The 17,525-nt window shown below is 45.9% G+C and overlaps 1 long non-coding RNA gene and 1 other non-coding gene across 5 annotated transcripts in view; one reads left to right on the plus strand and one right to left on the minus strand.

Moving 5' to 3' along the window:
• LOC115292886 overlaps positions 1–16,727 on the minus strand; it is a 95,393-nt gene extending 78,666 nt beyond the window's left edge. For 3 of the 4 annotated variants that reach the window (XR_003909204.1, XR_003909201.1, XR_003909203.1), the window contains exons 1-3: positions 16,105–16,165; positions 15,887–15,977; positions 11,818–11,917 (exon numbers count right to left, since the gene is read on the minus strand). This is a non-coding gene — a long non-coding RNA (uncharacterized LOC115292886). Of the gene's footprint in view, positions 1–11,817; positions 11,918–15,886; positions 15,978–16,104; positions 16,166–16,612 lie in introns of those variants that run through there. The other variant, XR_003909202.1, reaches the window with a different exon arrangement.
• On the plus strand, positions 11,641–11,746 carry LOC115293065. The gene has a single exon (XR_003909325.1). It is a non-coding gene; the product is annotated as a U6 spliceosomal RNA (small nuclear RNA).
• Positions 16,728–17,525: the final 798 nt, after the last annotated feature.

Below are 17,525 nucleotides of genomic sequence, written 5' to 3' on the forward strand. Positions count from 1 at the left end.
AACTTCCTAGGAAGTAACTGGGCATTATACTTAAAGATCTTATAATTTTACATAAACTTTTCACTTTAGAAATGTATCCTATGAGATTTCACTTCCATCAATGTAGCCTAAAGCAGTAATTTGGAGTCACAGAGTGTATGGAGTCAGAGTAGTGTGATGGTTAATTTTGGGTCAACTTGACTGGGCCATGGTGCCCAGATATTTGCTCAAACAACATTCTGAATGTTTCTGTGAGGGTGTTTTGGGCTGAGATTAACCTCTAAATCGGTGGAATTTGAGTAAAGCTGATATCCCTCCATAATGTGGGTGGGCCTTATCTAATCAGTTGAAAGGGTTTGACTGAAACGAAAATTTCTGAGGAAGTTCTGCCAGCAAATGGCCTTTAGACTTGAGCTACAATATCAGCTCTCCCCTGGGTCTACATGCTGGCAGCCTACTCTGGAGATTTTGGACTTGCCAGCCTCTAAAATCATGACAGCCAATTTATTTTAAAATCTCAATAGATAGATAGATGATAAATAGATAATAAATAAAGAAAGAATGGATAGGATATATAGACAGGTGACAAATAGGTGTCCTATTGGTTCTATTTCTCTAGAGAACCCTGACTCATTCAGTGGGCAATGAGAAAATAGCTCTATTCTCGTCTTGAACTCTGCACCTTACAAACCACGTTATGGGGCTGATTCATCGTGTCCCTTGAGGGAAACTTAAGTGAATTCCATGATTGTGGTCATTTTCACATAATAAAAAATCCTCCCATCACTCCGAGTCACCAGATAGGCTAACTTCCATTTTGTGCTGACGCCCATGTCATAAGAATAAAAGCTCAAATGCCGTCTAAAATTCAAATTCCTTTCCTCCTCCACCCTGGCCCACTGCAGTGTTGAAATCTGCAGCACTAGGGGCTGTGGGGCTTTCTCTCTGTTTTCCAGCCCAGGTCACCTCCCCTCCTCCCCTGTCACGAGGCTGCCCCTCCTCCAGAGTTGAAGTGGGGGAAGGGGAGGGAAAGAGCTCAGCTGCTGGGCAGGGACACCTGAGCATCGGTTTCCAGGGTATGGAGGCTACTGACACTGTCTTCCTGGTGGAGGTGAGTTCATGGACTCTCCGGGAACAGGACCGCGACTCCTGGACCCCAGCCCATCACTGGGATCACTCGCCCTCTTCTCCTTAGCATGGACTGCGCTTCCCCGCCTCACCCCTGTGTCCACTACCACTCCCTGGCTCCCCGCAGGCCATTCCCCTGGACTTCCTCTTTCCCCTCCCCACACAGCCTTTGGCTGCGTCTTTGATCCGCAGGAGGCAGACGTCATTCCTCACCACAGAGCAGTCAGGCAAGCCTTCGCCTCTGACCTTTCGGTTTCTCCAGGTGAGGTTCTGAGGAAGGCACGCACACATTTCTAAGCTTGTTCTCTCTCTCTCTCTCTCTCTCTCTCTCTCTCCCTCCCTCCCTCTCAGGCAGATCTGCATCTCCTTGAACATCCTGCTTAGGTGGCCTAGCTAGGACCTCCCGCTGGAATGCACCCACCTCAGCTGAAACGCAGAGCAGACCCACATTTTAACATATTTATAGATAACCTCCAGACACGAGACAGTGACCTATGTCTCATAAATGTTGAAAGCTAAGCCTCAGAGAAATGCATCACGTTTTCTGAGATCACACAATGGTCTGCGGCAGAGCATGGATTCCAACCAACGACTGTCCAATTTCCAGCTCGAGCTCTTGGTGCCATAATGAAAGGGCTTCCCAGGAGGGTTGGCCTTATCATGACTCCCATCCTCCCGCAAAGCATTCCCGTAGTCACTGATCCAAAAGAGGGGCTTGGGGAGCAGCCCACCCCCACGTGGGCCCATGGGAGCCCTGGAGGAAGGTGCTCCACTCTGCACAGGAGCCCGGGGACAGCGGATCTCCAGCACAGCCCAGAAGCCCACCGCCCAGCAGTTCCCCAGCATCTCAGAGCCGGGAATGGTGTATCCATACCCTTCGCTCTCCTGATGGATGTCAGGGAAGCAGCGTGTGAGCACCAAACATTAGTACGCATCTATAAAAGTCATTAGAAACCTCTCGGGGAATGAGAGAAAAACAAAGCATCTCTGTTTACAGTGGGGGAAAGACCAAAACTCTTCCAAGCATATGCTTAATCACCCTTCTGTACAGGGAGGGGAAATTACCTGTAAATCTTTCCTTCCTGTTTGATGCTGATGGATCTTCCCTTTGGAGATGGATGCTTCTAACTCCCTAATGGCTGTGGGAGAGGGGGCCACGCATTCCTGCCCCAGCCAGCCAGGAAGCACATCAAAGCACCTTTGTTTTTTAAGTGGGACACACACCCGCAGCTGACCCAACCCCACGCCCTTTTGGATCCTCTTTCTCTCTTTGTGGAATCTGCAGTGAGCTCTGCAGCTGACCCCAGAGGTCACCCCGCAAACACTTTCCTGTTTGAAACTTGTTCCGCTGCCCGCGCCTCCACTGGCTGGGAGTCATTACCCCCCAGCCCTGACATCTACACCCCCATTAGATGAAAGAGCTCTACTATGTCCTAAACACAAAGGCAGCAGAGCTCTTTGTTGTTGTTTAGACTTGCTTTCCGCTTTTAAAAATAAAAACCTATGTTGCACTTTTTTCTTATTACAAAAGCAATACATGCTTGTCATGAAAATATTCAAACAGTGCAGATAAGCAGAACGAAGAAATAAAAAGCACCCATTATGGCACTAAACGAAGAATAAACGCGGTGAATCTTGTGGGAATACATCTTTCCAGACTTTCTCTGCAGAGATCTATCCATTTCGTGTTGCAAAAGGAGACCACACTGAACATCCTGGGGATGAACTTACTTTTCTCATTCGGCGCCACATTGAGAAATATTTTTTTTCGTGTTATTAAATATTCTTCACGATTTTGAAAATATTTTGCAATATGAATGACGTTTGGCTGTGTTTGTCTGAATATACAAGCAATTCGCACTAAAAATTTCATATCCTTCGCTCTGCCATTGCTCTCCTGGGGGCCCCGCAGAAATATTATGGGTCAGTTAGAACAATGCGCCCTTGATTTTTGTCCATTGGGAAAACAGGGACATTGCTAACGTTCTCTTAAACAGCTCCCAGCAGTTATGCCTGTTACTGGTTTGGAGGGTTTCACAACACTCAAGTACAGAGAATGTTCCCATTTCTCTTCCGTCTTCAAGTCAATTAGAAGAGGCCCAAGCCCTTGCCACCCTCCCCGCCTGCCCCCATTACCATATCACGAGTGACTCTGATTATCTTTCCCCCATTCCTAGAGAACCTGCCTCAAGAACTATTATACAAAACAAAAACCCCGAAGTCACAAGCTTTAGAAGCCAAGGGTCAGCCTATCCTCCCTACCAACCCATAGAGCACTGGGGTCTACCCACCCATCTACCACCCTTGGTATCTTTCCTTTTCACCATGGCCTCCGGCGCCAATAGATACTACTTGCTGGCCAATGGGTGGTGACACCAACCCTTGGGCTAGCTCCCAGCATGGCGGCTTGCAGGAAAGAAAGTCTCCATTCTCTGTCCTGCATATCCGCCTCCAGACGCTTCTCCCTCGGCGTCCAGGTCCTCCACCTGTCACTCCAGTAGAGAACCATGCCTCCCATGGCTCCAGCCAGGGGAAGGAACCAGGTCAGAAATGGGTTCAGGCACCCATCACTTGCCAACAAGACCCATCATTTATTCTATTTTCCTCCTCCAAGGAGCCACAACTACACATATGTAATCCCCTCCAATAATCTTTCAACACTGGAGGTCTGAAAAATAGACCCCACTCCCCTTCTGTTCAACAGGACACAGGGGTAGTGATTGAGGGATTCAAAACTAAGAACCCCACCAGAAGCTTTGACCCTGGAATATGCACCTTGGCTGGCTTTCTGCTTCAAAACAACAGGGAATGCTTACCTCCAAGGGGAGACCAGACCTCCTTCAAGAGTCTGGGAGGAAGAAAGGGCTGTCTATTCATGATGGAAAAAGGCGTGATTATACTATCTCACTTTTTATTCTGCAACCCAAACACAAGGAAGGGAACGGCCTAATGCTTCTTTACTGAAACAGTGAAACCAAAACCCTAGCTAAAGTTTTAAGTGGGTCACCCAGCTGCAGAGCAAAATTAATCTTCAATGGATCACTCCCTCTTGCTTTAAATGAACAATTACTGATTGTCTTTAGAAAAACAGCTCGGTTCCATGAAACATGCCCCTGGGGTTAGAGTCTGAAAACCCAAGTTGTTCTTTCCCTGTCACTTACCACCCGTATGACTCGGAGCCAAGTATCAAACTGTCTGAAACCTGATTTCTCTCTCTGCCTACGACTGAACTTGAGAGTGAACCTCAATATCCAGAGTCCATTAGCCCAGAGTCTCTGCTTCCCCAGACTGTGCTTAACAGTTTGCTACCAACATTTGCCAGAGCAATTTATTTTTCTGTGCATTTTTATTTTATAATTTCTAGGAAAACCTGAATATCTCATACTTGCTCAATAATGTGGGATTCATTAAAGTACCCTCGTTAGGTGACTCTGTTGATTTACTATAATTTACTAACTCTATGACTCTGAGCAAGCCGTTAGCCTCTCTGAAATTCAGCTTCCTCCATTATAATAGCTAGCACAAATTCTATAGGCCAGGCACTCACCTGAATATTTAAGTCCATTAACTCATTAAAACTACGCAGATGTTGGGGCTCAGTCTATCGAGCATCTGACTTTGGCTCAGGTCATGAGCTCATGGCTCGTGAATTCAAGCCCTACATCGGGCTCTGTGCTGACAGCTCAGAGCCTGGAATTTGCTTTGGGTTCTGTGTCTCCCTCTTTCGCTGTCCCTCCCCCACTTAAACTTTGTCTCTTTCCCTTAAAAATAAACATTAAAAAAACCACTTCACCATTGGAAGTCTATAAAGTAGATACTATTATTATCATCAGTCATAAAGGTGAGGAAATGGGCATGAAAAGTTCAGTGACTTTCTCAAGGTCACACCACCAAAGGGAGGCAGAGACAGCCCAGGCATCTGGTCTCAGAGTTCATCTTCCTAAATGTGCATCACAGCACCTGTGGCTTTGAGCCGAGGGGCAGTAAGTTAGGCTGACCTTGTAGGATTGTGGGAAGGGTTAAATGTATATAAGACCCTGTACCTGACACACACCAAGTCCTCAATATATATAAGTCAATATTACTATGTTGTTAATTTCCTAGATGAATCTGATAAAGCATTCGGCTTCCGGTTGAAAATTATTAAAACTCTGTGTAGACACAGAGAAACCCAACGATGACACAACTTGTAGTGAACTGCAGGTGGATATAAAGTGGTATCATATTTGGACCGTGGCTGTGTTCTAATTACATTCCCATTTCAGTCAGTGGGTTATGCGTCCAGCAGACAATTAGTACGTACTTCTCACGTGTTTGTTACTTGGCTACCAATCCTCACGTTGAGACAGGGCTGACCCGGGCAAGTTGGCACCATGCCTCGATCCACAGACACTGATTGGATGCAGGTCTCCTCCACGCATGCCCATTCTGAGGCCCAGGCTGCAAGGGCAGGGGCCCATCTCACGCCAACGACGGTGATACAAGAGGGAAGGACCCACTGCACGGGTGCCCGCCAGCCTCAGAACATCCCCTCAGTTGAAGTCATCATACGGCTGAGCCCAAAGTAAAAGAATGAGAAAGAAGATTCCAGGGGCACCTGGGTGGCTCAGCCGGTTAAGTGTCTGACTTTGGCTCTGGTCATGATCTCATGAGTTGGAGCCCTGCATCAGGCTCTCAGCTGTCAGCAAAAGAGCCAGATTCAGATCCTCTGTCCCACTCTCTCTGCCCCTCCCCTGCTCATGCTCTCTCTCAAAAATAAACATTAAAATAATAATAATCAAGTTTTGTTAGAAAAGGAGAAGACTCCACACCCCGTGAGGTCGAAGCGAGGCACACGGCCAAGTCAGTATCAACTGAACAGGAAAGGATGCTTTTCCCATGGAAGTGGAAGTAAGGAAGTAAATATTTTCAAACAACAATTTACAGCAAAATGGACCAGATGGAAATAGAGGAAACTGAGAAGGATAATCAGTTTGATGAGATCATGGGTGAATATTTTATCTTCTTTCCTTTCCAAAACCACATTTATTATTTTACTGTCTTTAAGATCAAAGGAGGAAAACAAAAGGAAACATCAAGGGTCTGTCCTAAAAGAAAAGGCTAAAGAAAAAGACTACGTACACTAAGTAGCATTTGTTCACTCATTCAGCAAGCATCTGGGCCCCGGCTGTGCTTAGGTGAGTCACCGCCCCTGTCCTCAAGCAGCTCACAGTCTAGTCAATGAGTGATAATGGTAATGACCGTGATGCTAATTATAATCGTAGGCAACATTTATTACATGTGCCATCTCCCAGGTACTGAGCTAAGTCATTTCTACAGTGTAACCTCTTAAAATTCCGTTACATAAAGCCTATTAAAGAGGCTCCTGGAGGGCTCAGTTGGTTAAGAGTCCCATTCATGGTTTCGGAGGTCACGATCTCATGGTTTTTGAGTTTCCAGTCCCGAATTGGGCTCTGCACTGACATCTCATCCCACTTGGATCTTCCGTCTCCTTCTCTTTCTGCCCTTTCCCTGCTCTCTCTCTCTTTCAAAAATAAGTAAACACTTTTTAAAGTCTATTTAAAATTCTGTTATAATCCCTTTTTACTGAAGAGAACCTGAGGCCCAGAGAGGTCAATATTTTATAGAACGTCACCCAGCTAGCAAGTGGGCATCACAGCTACAGACCTGGCACCTAACATACCTCTCCGCTTATTCCCATACATTCCTTAACCCGCCCCAGCAAACCCCCTCTCTTGCCTTGAATTACAGGATTACTAACACCGAGTGTCCCTCCTGTGGGAGAATTGGCAGACACAGAGCCTCACCTTTGAAATGTGTACTTAACGAATTAGATCACCCAGGCAGAGGTGGGCAAAGGGTGCCAGGCTTCAGTAAAGAAAACTGGTAAGCCTGGAGAAGACGTACTCATTTTCTAACGGAGGCTGAGTAGATGCTCTGTGAGGGCAATGATTAGCTTTCTTCCACCTCAAATGGAAACAGTGAAAATAAAGGCGTGTGCCATAGCATAGGGGACTGAGGCAAAAGTTAACACTTCCAGGTGACAGAGACTTTTGCATGGAAAGAGCCTACCAAAGTGGTGGGGGTGGGGGGCACAGATCCCTTTCACAGAGGCAGGTGTGGGGAAGCTGATCAACCAGGGGGGCAAGGGGCAGATGGGTGAGATACCCTCTCAAGATAACAAAATTCTGGGGCACCTGAGTGGCTCAGTCGGTTAAGCATCTGACTTCGGCTCAGGTCATGATCTCACGGTTCATGGGCTCAAGCCCCCCGTTGGCACTGTGCTGACAGCTCAGAGCCTGGAGCCTCCTTTGGATTCTGCATCTCCCTCTCTTTATGCCCCTTCCCCCTCCCCCACTGGTGCTCTGTCTCTCTCTCAGAAAATAAATTTAAAAAAATTTTTTAAAAGATAATAAATTCTGTGACTATTTTACTTGCCTTCTTTGTCCACCTCACTTTATTTATGCCAAGCAGCGGAGCTTTGAGTAAACTGCCCAAGCCCATCTAGAACACCTTCCTTCTTGAATTCCCAACTCTTCCCAGACCACCCTGGAGTCTGCTCTTGCACAGTCTTGACCGCCCAACCCTACCCCCGCCCCCCAGAACCAAAACAAAACTCGGGAAAATGGGAACCATGTAAACATTGGCCTTGAACTCAGCAATTTCAAACACAATGAGAATATTTCATTACTCAGTCGCTAAGACTGGCAATGCAAATAAACACCAACAGCCAGCCAGGAGTGTGTTTGATGAATCAAGTAGGAACGGGCTTATTTGTTCTTCAAGTGTCTGATTCAACCCATCGCAAATGACCCGACACGTAACTGATGGCAGAAACCGCCACATCTAAGCCGCAGATAGCCCTTCCGGACAGATGCTACCAGGAGGCGCCCAGCAGTTCCCTTCTCTTAGAAATAACGGCCCATCATATTAAGTACAGTAACAGAAAAACCAGAGTCCGACTCTCACAATAAAACTGGGTCACTCTTACCCAAGCAGGCCCCGTGAAACCGCTATCTCCCAGCCAGCACACCTGATTAACAACCTGTAGGGACTGGCAAAAATCCCATTCAGCCCCGGACCAATGGGTTTCTAGCTATATCAACCCTGGCATTACTGACAGGAGGAAAATGAAGAGATTAAAGAAGTAATATTTGTAATAGAGTTTTAATGCTTCTTCTCCACACGGGCTCCGGGCCGGGATGCAGCTGGCTCCAGCCACCCTCTCCTCCTTCCTGCTGTTTTCCCTGAAAGACCTCAGGGAGGCAACGATGTCTGTGAAGCCCACCACCCCCTGCTCCGTCATTCCCTAATGTGGGAAGCCCTGGCCAAGTCCACAGAGGTGGGAGAGGAGCCCTGAGGGAGGTGGGGTGTCGGCGGCCCCAGGAAGCCCTTCCTCTTGTCTCATCATCTCTTTGTTTTACTGCCTCCTCTCTTCTTTCTTGATACTCTTGTCTTAGCTCCTTATCAGGATGTAACTTTACAATCAATTCTTGCGAAAATACCACTTTTAAAGAATGTGATCTGGGGTCCCTGCTCTGGGTGAAGTGTCTGGTAAAAGATGGAGACCACATTCTGCAACTAGTTTAAGGGTTTGGTTTAGCTCAGAATGAGGGTCTCCGAGGGGGCACGGAGTAAGGAGTAGGGGTGGTGTTGGGGGAGGGAAGAGGGGTGACAGGGGAGGGCACAGAGCCTGTGACTATGGGAACAAAAACTAAAGAGGCCCACGTGACCCTTGAAGACAGCACGCTAAGAGAGGCAAGCCGGTTGCAAAAGGACAAGCACTGTAGACAGAAGTTCCTGTTAAATACATATTGTCACACACACCATTTTTTAAGACATGGGGTGAGGGGAATGGTTCGCCTGTGTGGAAAACCTAGTCTGACAGGAAGCAGATTCAGTGTCACTCTGAAATTCAGGAGCCAGAGGACTGGAGGCAGGGAGGGGAGGGGGCCCTGGGCCACCAGGACCGCCCAGGAAATGCCTTTCTCAATGGTATCCAAACTTGGGGAACTCGGAGTCTTCCCAACTGACTGAGGGAGGATGAGTCCTTGACTCTGAAGCATCCTAAGTGTGCAGGACACATCCTCCGAGCCTTCTCCCAGGAGGAGGAATCAGTAACCAAAGGAAATCCCCTTCCCTAGAGGATCTGCCAAAGGCCATTCTAGGAATTCTGGAATTCTGGGAATGAACGTGGGGGTTTACAGTGTTAAGGGTGAACTGTGGTTATGCTCAGTCTTTCAGATCAGGAGTGAAACAGCTAGCAAACCCGACCCAGGGAGGTCACTGAAGCCCTGGGCAAGAAAGCTGAATAGATTGTGGGACCCAGCACCCAGCTGCAGACGAACCTAATGACTGGGCTGTGCAGGGTGCGGTGTGGCGGTCACCTGGGCCCGCTCAGTGCTGGTGTAGTTCAAGAGGGAACCCTCTCCGCACTTGGCCTGGGAACCACTGCTGAGGGAGGCCCAGCCCCGAAAAGGACTCCGGGCTTGTGGCTCATCATGGCATCCTGTTTGCCACAGGCAAGCATCTCTTCCGTGGGTTATTTTTGTCTCCGGTCTTGGCTTGTTTCTCTCCTTGCTGCTCCTTGGCTCGTAGCTTTTCTTCCCTGGCTTATTAAAAACGGAGATAAATCACCTAATAAATCTTTGCTAGGTTTTTCCCTTCAAATCTCTTCAACAATTGCCAGAGTCACAAAGTTGCATCTTTCCCACAGCGGGAGGCTAACAAAATAGCTGGTGTGTTCATAGAAACATATACATCAAGCAAACAAAGAGAAAACTCTTTAATTATTCAGAAGCCTCCCACTCCGGGTACTAAATTTACTTGCCTGGGTTTGACTTAAAGAGGCAGAGCAACACCTGAGAAACCAGGAAACCACAGCCACAGCCGGCAACACGGAACACGTGCTTGGTCAACGTGTGCGCGGAGGAACTGTTGGGAGCACACCGAGCGCTTCATTTTTTTAAACTCTTAAACTTTATTTATTTTGAGAGAGAGAGTGGGGAGGGGCAGAGAGAGAGGGAGAAAGAGAACTCCAAGCAGGCTCTGCACCACTAGCAGGCAGCCCGACGTGGGGCTGGATCTCACAAACCGAGAGACCTTACCCTGAGATCAAGAGTCAGTCTCTTAACCACCTGAGCCACCCGGGCGCCCCGAGCACTTCATTTTTAAAGCTTCCCCCCCCCATACACAAGCCTCTGCTCCCTGCTATCCATCACTTTCTTACAATCAGTGAACCCCAGAATTCTGGCATTTGAGAGGCACTCAGGCATCCTCTAATAAAAGCTCCCTTTTCTTCGTCACACGGGATTCTAAGAATATTAAGGGACCTCTAGTCTGACACCGACTCTCGCCATCAGATGTCTTGTAATTCACACATGTCGTCGGATTCGGCACTCCAGTCCTACCACATACATACCTCCATGAGGACTTTGCTCATTTGGCACACTTATTTCTATTCTACGTTTTAAACTTATATTTATTTTTTGAAAAGGCAATGTGTTCACCTGATTGGTAATTTGAAAGGTAACAAGAATGTATAATCCGATCCCATAGACATGGAGTTCCCTCCCCAGCAGTAGCTGTTAATCCTTAAAGTAACCTTTCTGAGACAGTATATATATAATATATATACGTAAGTATATCAAGTAAAGTAAGTCTCTGTTCTATATATATATTCTTAAGTGGAGTGTCTATGTATCATAGAAAGACACTTAAGCATATTGAGTATAGTGAGCATATAGATGACGTACATATACCTAAGTATATTTTTTCTTCCCCTTTTGTGTACACGTGCTTTCATGCTGGTCTGCATCGGCACATTCATATATCTTAGAGATCCTCCCGTATCGAGCTTCGTTCTTTTAGACAGTACCATGGTATCCATTATACGGATATATTATTTGGGGAAATTCTGGTTGCTTCCAATCTTTTTCCCCCACTTTTATTTACTTACATATATACTTTGAGAGAGCGCGTGTGCACACACTTGTGGGTAAGCGGAAGAAGGGCAGAGGGAGAAGGACAGAGAGAGAACCCCAGGCAGGCTTCACGCCCAGTGCAGAGCCCGACACAGGGCTCCGTCTCACGACCACCAGATTCTGATCTGAGCTGAAATCAAGAGTCAGACGCTCAACCGACAAAGCCACCCAGGCGCCCTCCAATCTTTTTCATTACAAACAATGCTGCAGTGAATAATCTTGGGCTCATGACATGTGGCACTATTATTTCCTTAGGATGGACTCCAGATGTGGCATTGCTGGGCCCGCAGGTAGGTGCATTCGCGATTTTGATAAATACTGGTGAGTGTCCTTTATTGATTTCTATTCTCACCAAGAATGTATGAGAGCACGTGACTCTCTACCACCGCACCAGCAGTGTGGTGTCAAACTTTCTGTCTATTGCTGTATTTATTTACTTACTGGTTTCTCTCTCTGGTTTCATCCCTTCATTAGAATGAGAGCTCATTAAGGTTCTTCACAACCTAACATGATATCTGGTACATGATCGATTCTCAATAGATGTTTGATTGTACTTACTTCACCCGCACATATACTAAACCAGAATGATACAGAGCAGATCAGCACAGGCATTGGGCAAGGAGGACACCCAAATTCATAAGGTATTCCATGCTTTTAGAGAATATAACTTAAATGTTCTCACCACACACACACGTCATCACATCAGGTGATGGAGGTATTAACTAACCTTATCATGGTAATTATTTCTCCATACATACATGTATCAAATCATCACGTTGTACGCCTTGCATGTACACAGGGTTGTAGATCATTTGTGTCTCAGTAAGCTGGAAAAAACAGTGAATCCCTCCAATAAATAAATCGACAAACAAATATCTGAGAAATACATGAATGAGTAAATGAATTATAGTTATATATGCATGGGTATATATATATTTATATGGGTTATAATTACATGATTATAATCTTTAAATCAGAAGAAACCGTGGCCCTCATTTTTTTTCCATTTTGTGAGTTTGGGGATGCTGCATTTCATTTTATTGAAATGCAGTCCATTTGTACACGTATTCTGAAAGCTCTACAAATTCTTAGAGACAGAAGATTCATTCATTCCCCCTCCTCCACTGCCCATGTTATCGGAAGGTCAGAACACTGAAATGTTCTCTTTCAGGAGTATTTTGTTTCAAACATCTGGTGATGACTGCCTTATTAGAACAGAAAATAAAATCAAACACAGAAAGCCCTGTCCATCTCCAGGGAGCGTTTTGGAGTGGGGATGGCCGTTCAAAGCAGTCCTGAGTGTGGATGAAGGGGCCAGTTTTAGACCCCCATGTGATCAGTCATGAGACGTGCCCCAGCCCCAGTGGGGGAAGAGTGTCCTTGGGCAAGGTGGCCCTCTTCAGTAGAGCTAATTTCAGCTGGAGGCCATCTGTCAGGAGCATTTTCAGAAGCTGGAGGAATAGTCCTTCGTTCCTGAAAGGGGGGTCTTGGTCATCGGAGGGGCTTTGCCTGAAATGACAAGCAGGTTTTCTCTCCAGCTGGACCAGATGCTGCTGGTAATCGTGGCTCCTTTCCATCTGTGACAGAGCATGGCAGTCCTTTCAGATGTTAACCTTAGAATGAGAACAGCTGCACACCCTCCAGTCACACATCCTCCAGGCTCCAGGTGGAGACTTCTTCCTGCTTCCAGAGCACAGACGGCCAGCAAAGAGATTTGGTGTCCAAAGCAGTGGACAAGCTATGGGGTATCATTCCTGGAGACCAAGCTTCGACCCATGGCTGCAGCTTTAAGGTGGTGCCATGTCAAAAGCCAAAGAACAATATTGCTAAGTGGGGAAATGGCCCCACAGACATTCACTGTCCCCATCACAGGACTCTGAGAGTGGCAGATAGTATCCCATGTCCTCTGAGAGCTGGCTGTTCCCAAAACAAACACTCCCATAAAACAGGCCATCTGGCCTTAAGTCTGGGCCAGACGTGGTGCCCAAGCATTGAAGGACTCTATGCTAGGAGAATTATAGGGGAAAAAATGTCTAGAGAATACAGCCCTTATCAACTTGGACTGGAAAGCAAGAAATGTTTGCACAAGATAGCTTTCAAAATCACGTTTCTTTGTTTTGTTTTGAGTTTGTTGCTGTTATTGCTATTCTAACTATGTTATGATGGTAAGATGTGTTTAACTGCATCCCCAGAAGGGGCCAGAGCCCCACCTCAGGCTTCCATGAAGATGGTTCAAGTAGGCGCTCAAAGTCACCTCTATCTTCCTGTGTTCACAGGATTATCTCACCGTTCTTGACCAGATTGACCCACATATGAAGCTTAGCCTCCCCCTCAATGTCCGTAAGTTAAAGGTCGCTCATAAGACCTCATAACTTCTTATAAACAAGACATGATCTTGGAGGAAGATGAGGAAAGAGATAATATTTTGGGGACCCAAACAAGTTGATGGAACCCTGTGATAGTGTGGTAGGGCTGCCATAACAAAACATGACAGATTGGATGGCTTAAGCAACAGAAATTTGTTTTGTCCTAATTCTGGAGGCCAGAAGTCCAAGATCAGCAGGGTTTGCTTCTCCTGAAGCCTCTCTCCTTGACTTGTGGATGACTGATTTCTTTGTGTGTCCTCATGTGGTCTCCCTCTGTCTGTCTGTGTACTTATCTCCAGTCCTACTGGATTAGGGGATATCCTAATGACCACATTTTTCACTTAATTACCTCTTTAAAGGATCTATCTCCAGATACAATCACATTCTGAGGTACCAGGGGTCTGCACTTCAACATATGAATCTCGGGGGAACACGAGTTAGCCCAGAACAAGCCCTGAGCTTGTCTATTTTTAAACCATCCTCTGGCCTCCCCAGCACCAGGGGGTAGCTGCCTCTTCCAGAGTGCTTCAGCTTGACCACTTCTCACTTTTTTCCAGAGTCATGAACTTTGTCTGTAAAGGGCCAGACAATAAATATTTTAAGCTTGCGGGCCATATGATCCCTGTCCAGCTTCTTAAATCTACCATCACAGCATAAAAGAAGCCATAGATAATATGAATAGATGGATGCGGCTCTGTTCCAATAAAACTTTATTTATGAACACTGGAATTTGAATTTCATATAATTTTCGCAAGTCATGAAATACTATTATTTTTATTTTTTTCAACATTCAGAAAGTTGGAAACCATTCATGGCTCTAGAGAAACAGACAAGGGGCCATATACTTTTGGCCACATACAGGTGGCCAGCATGCTCTTTGCTCCCACGTCACTCTTCTTCAAGGTCTCCTGGAGGGCCTCCCTCTCCAGACACACCCCAGCCCCCACCAGGCTCAGCAAGTTCATTTCCAGCACAGAGACAGTCTCCTTTCTACTAGGAATTCTGGTGTTAGCTGCTAGTAATAAATTATTTAGGTCGGATACCCCCTCTTGATCAAAAACATATCTTTTTCTCACCATTGTAGAACAAGACTATGACCCACATTTTGCCACTAAATAACTTGTTTCGTGCACTTTTTAAAAGATCTTTCTCAAGTGTGTTCTGGGTGCCACACACCGTGCTGAGGGCTCTGCAGAACCACTAAATTTGTACTGAAAACCCAAGATATAAAATAGTATTATCCACATTTTGTGGATAAGAAAGCTTGGGCTCAATACAGTTGAGCAAATATTTCAAGGTCACATGGCTAGTAGGTTATGGAGGCAAATTTGAAACCAGGATCATCTGTTTCCAAAACCAGGCTCTGAGCCAATGATGCTACACTGTTTCCAAATGATATATCTCTCCTTTGAGGACTGTGCATGATGAAATGGGGACATCAGAGCACAAGAATCCTATGGCAGAGACAACAAATTGCCTACCCCATATCCACCCTCTCTTTTTCATCACTAATAGAATCCCAGTTCTATTTAGGGTTAATAATAGGTGCCAGAAAAGCACATTTACCAGCCCTCCTTGTCCAAGGAGATGTAGAAGATCTAGACAGAAGTCATTAGATGGTGTTTTCAGAGAACTTCTTTAAAGGCAAATGACTCAGCTGGTAAGCACCCTCTCCCATTCTTCCTGCTTGAGATACCCACAAGATGGTCAGTATCTTGGCAACTATCTTGAGCTCCAATGCAATGCAGAAGAAGGATCACACCATAATAACAGATAACATGGATTTTTAGGGGTCCGAGTCTCTGTACATGAAGTTACCACAGCAGCCCTCAGTTGCCCACCTTAGGACTTCTCTTTAGGTGAGAAAAATAAAAGCTTTAATTATTTAAGCCACTATGTTTCAATTCTATGTTGCTCGTGGACAAAGGCCATTATTATCTGATATAAGCCCTATCTAAAGATCACTCCCATAACTACCCTTAGAGAACTCATTCATTAGCAGTGTTCTCTATTGGTCTTCTTGCTTCAGAAAAGTCAGAGAACCATGCTGGCTGGTATTATCCTGCCCCATGACCTAATATTGCCACTACATGGACTCCTCATTCCTATCTGCCAGCCTAATATGGTCAGGCCTCTGGTTACTGGTTCCTGACTAGGCCTGAGAATCTATTACTCCTAACCACCTGACCACTAGCTTACGCTAACTTCTTATCTCCTCCTGGCCCTCCCTAGAAGAAAGTTCAATATCTTAGTATCTGTCATTACTCCTTTGCTCTTGTACAGTTCTTTATATTTTACAAAGCATGTTCCCGAGCAATATTTCTTTGATTATCACAACAGCATTGACCAATAAACAGGGAAGGTATTTGTTGTGTCCTCATTTAAGAGCTCAGGAGACCTGAACGTGGAGAGGCTGAGTAATTCACTTACTGCACAGATCCAGGATGCAAACTTGGCTCTTTGACTCCACGGTTCCCGTTTTCTCCATTACGCCAATTGTTCCCAAAAGTCTTCTGAGATTCTAATGAGAGAAGCCAGAGACACAGCTCAATTCAGACAACCTCCTTTAAAGCAAGTTTGGCCACCAATTGTCTGTCTCCACCCAATATCTGAATTGTTCATCATCATCAAAAGGCTGATATATTCACCTGAATCAAGTGAACGACTACATGGTGTTAAAAAAATCAATGAAGTCAACACCATCTGTGTCCACCACACACTTGGACTCTATAATAGACAATGTTGACATGAACAAACACTGATAATTCTGTCAACACCCTACAGATGAATCACGGGTGTGAGAACAATGGCAGTTGTCCTGCTGTTGCTCTGAGGATGGGGGAAGGTCGTGACAAGTAAGGCTGAGAAGATGCTGGCACACAAAGACATGGAGATAGAAGAAGAAATTGGCGCTTCCTAACTAGTCAGGAGAGGCTTTTCAGGGAAGATGGAGTGTCAGATGCTATTTAATTTGCGAGTGAAACAAGTTTAGGAAGATAAGTGCAGTTCAAACAGCAACAGAAATGGGAGAATAATAATAAGCTAGCACTACACTTGCATGCTACTAGTCAGAGTTCTTAAGTGTGGGAGCCAGAAATTGGCTCTGGCTGATGCAAGCATAAAGGGAATTTGTTGAGAAGATACTGGGTAACTCACATAATTGCCAAGAACTCTGGAGGACGAAGCTCTGAAAATAGATAGGAAAAAAGATGCCAGACAGACAGAACTATTCAAAATCCCACCACACAACTAATCTAGCACTGGATAGAGTGTATCAGTTAGCTGTGTCTGCAGTAATGCTAACAGACACCCCCAAACACGCAGGCACACAGGGTATGTTTGTTGTGCACATACCTGAGGTCACTCAGAGGCTCATAGGCAGCATTGTGATCTTGACAGGGCCATTTGGGAGGCTCCATGTTGGTCAACTATTGGCTTTCCTAGGCTAGCCTCAGCAGGGGTGACCAGAGTGACTCTGTTCTGCACCACGTGTCCCTCATCCTCCACCATACCTAGACCAGGCATGTTCTCATTGAGAGGAGGAAAGGGATTGCAAAGCCAGGCAATGCTTCCTGGAACCTAGGCTCAGAACTGGGAACCATCAAAAATTCAGCCAAAGCAAATCACTAGATCAGCCTCCGTGTAAGGAGTAGGGAAATAGATTCTGCCTCTTTAGTAAGGGAACCGTAAAATCACACAATAAAGGCCCTGACACAGGGGGGTGACCACTGATGCAATCATTCCACCATCTCGCACAGAAAGTCATCACTAACACATCTGTCCTGAAACTGTATGTGGCCTCCACCACCACCACCTTCTTTGCGTCCTAGCTCCAGATTCAGGGCTCCAGACAAAGATATTGGGGGAGCTGGGACTAGAGCATGGAGTCGTGTGTACCACAGGCCAGAAACACTGGGAAACCAAGTATCTCCAGTCGTTTCACTTCCTTCAGAGGAGAGGGGTTCTGCCTCTCACCGAGACCTAAGAGGTGGGGATACCCCACATGTAGAGAAGAAGTTCAGGTGCTGGATGGCCAAAAATCTGACGGTTTTTCTTTCTTTTCTATTTT

The sequence above is a fragment of the Suricata suricatta genome, chromosome 5 (genome assembly GCF_006229205.1).
Source record: "Suricata suricatta isolate VVHF042 chromosome 5, meerkat_22Aug2017_6uvM2_HiC, whole genome shotgun sequence".
Classification (NCBI taxonomy): Eukaryota; Metazoa; Chordata; class Mammalia; order Carnivora; family Herpestidae; genus Suricata; species Suricata suricatta.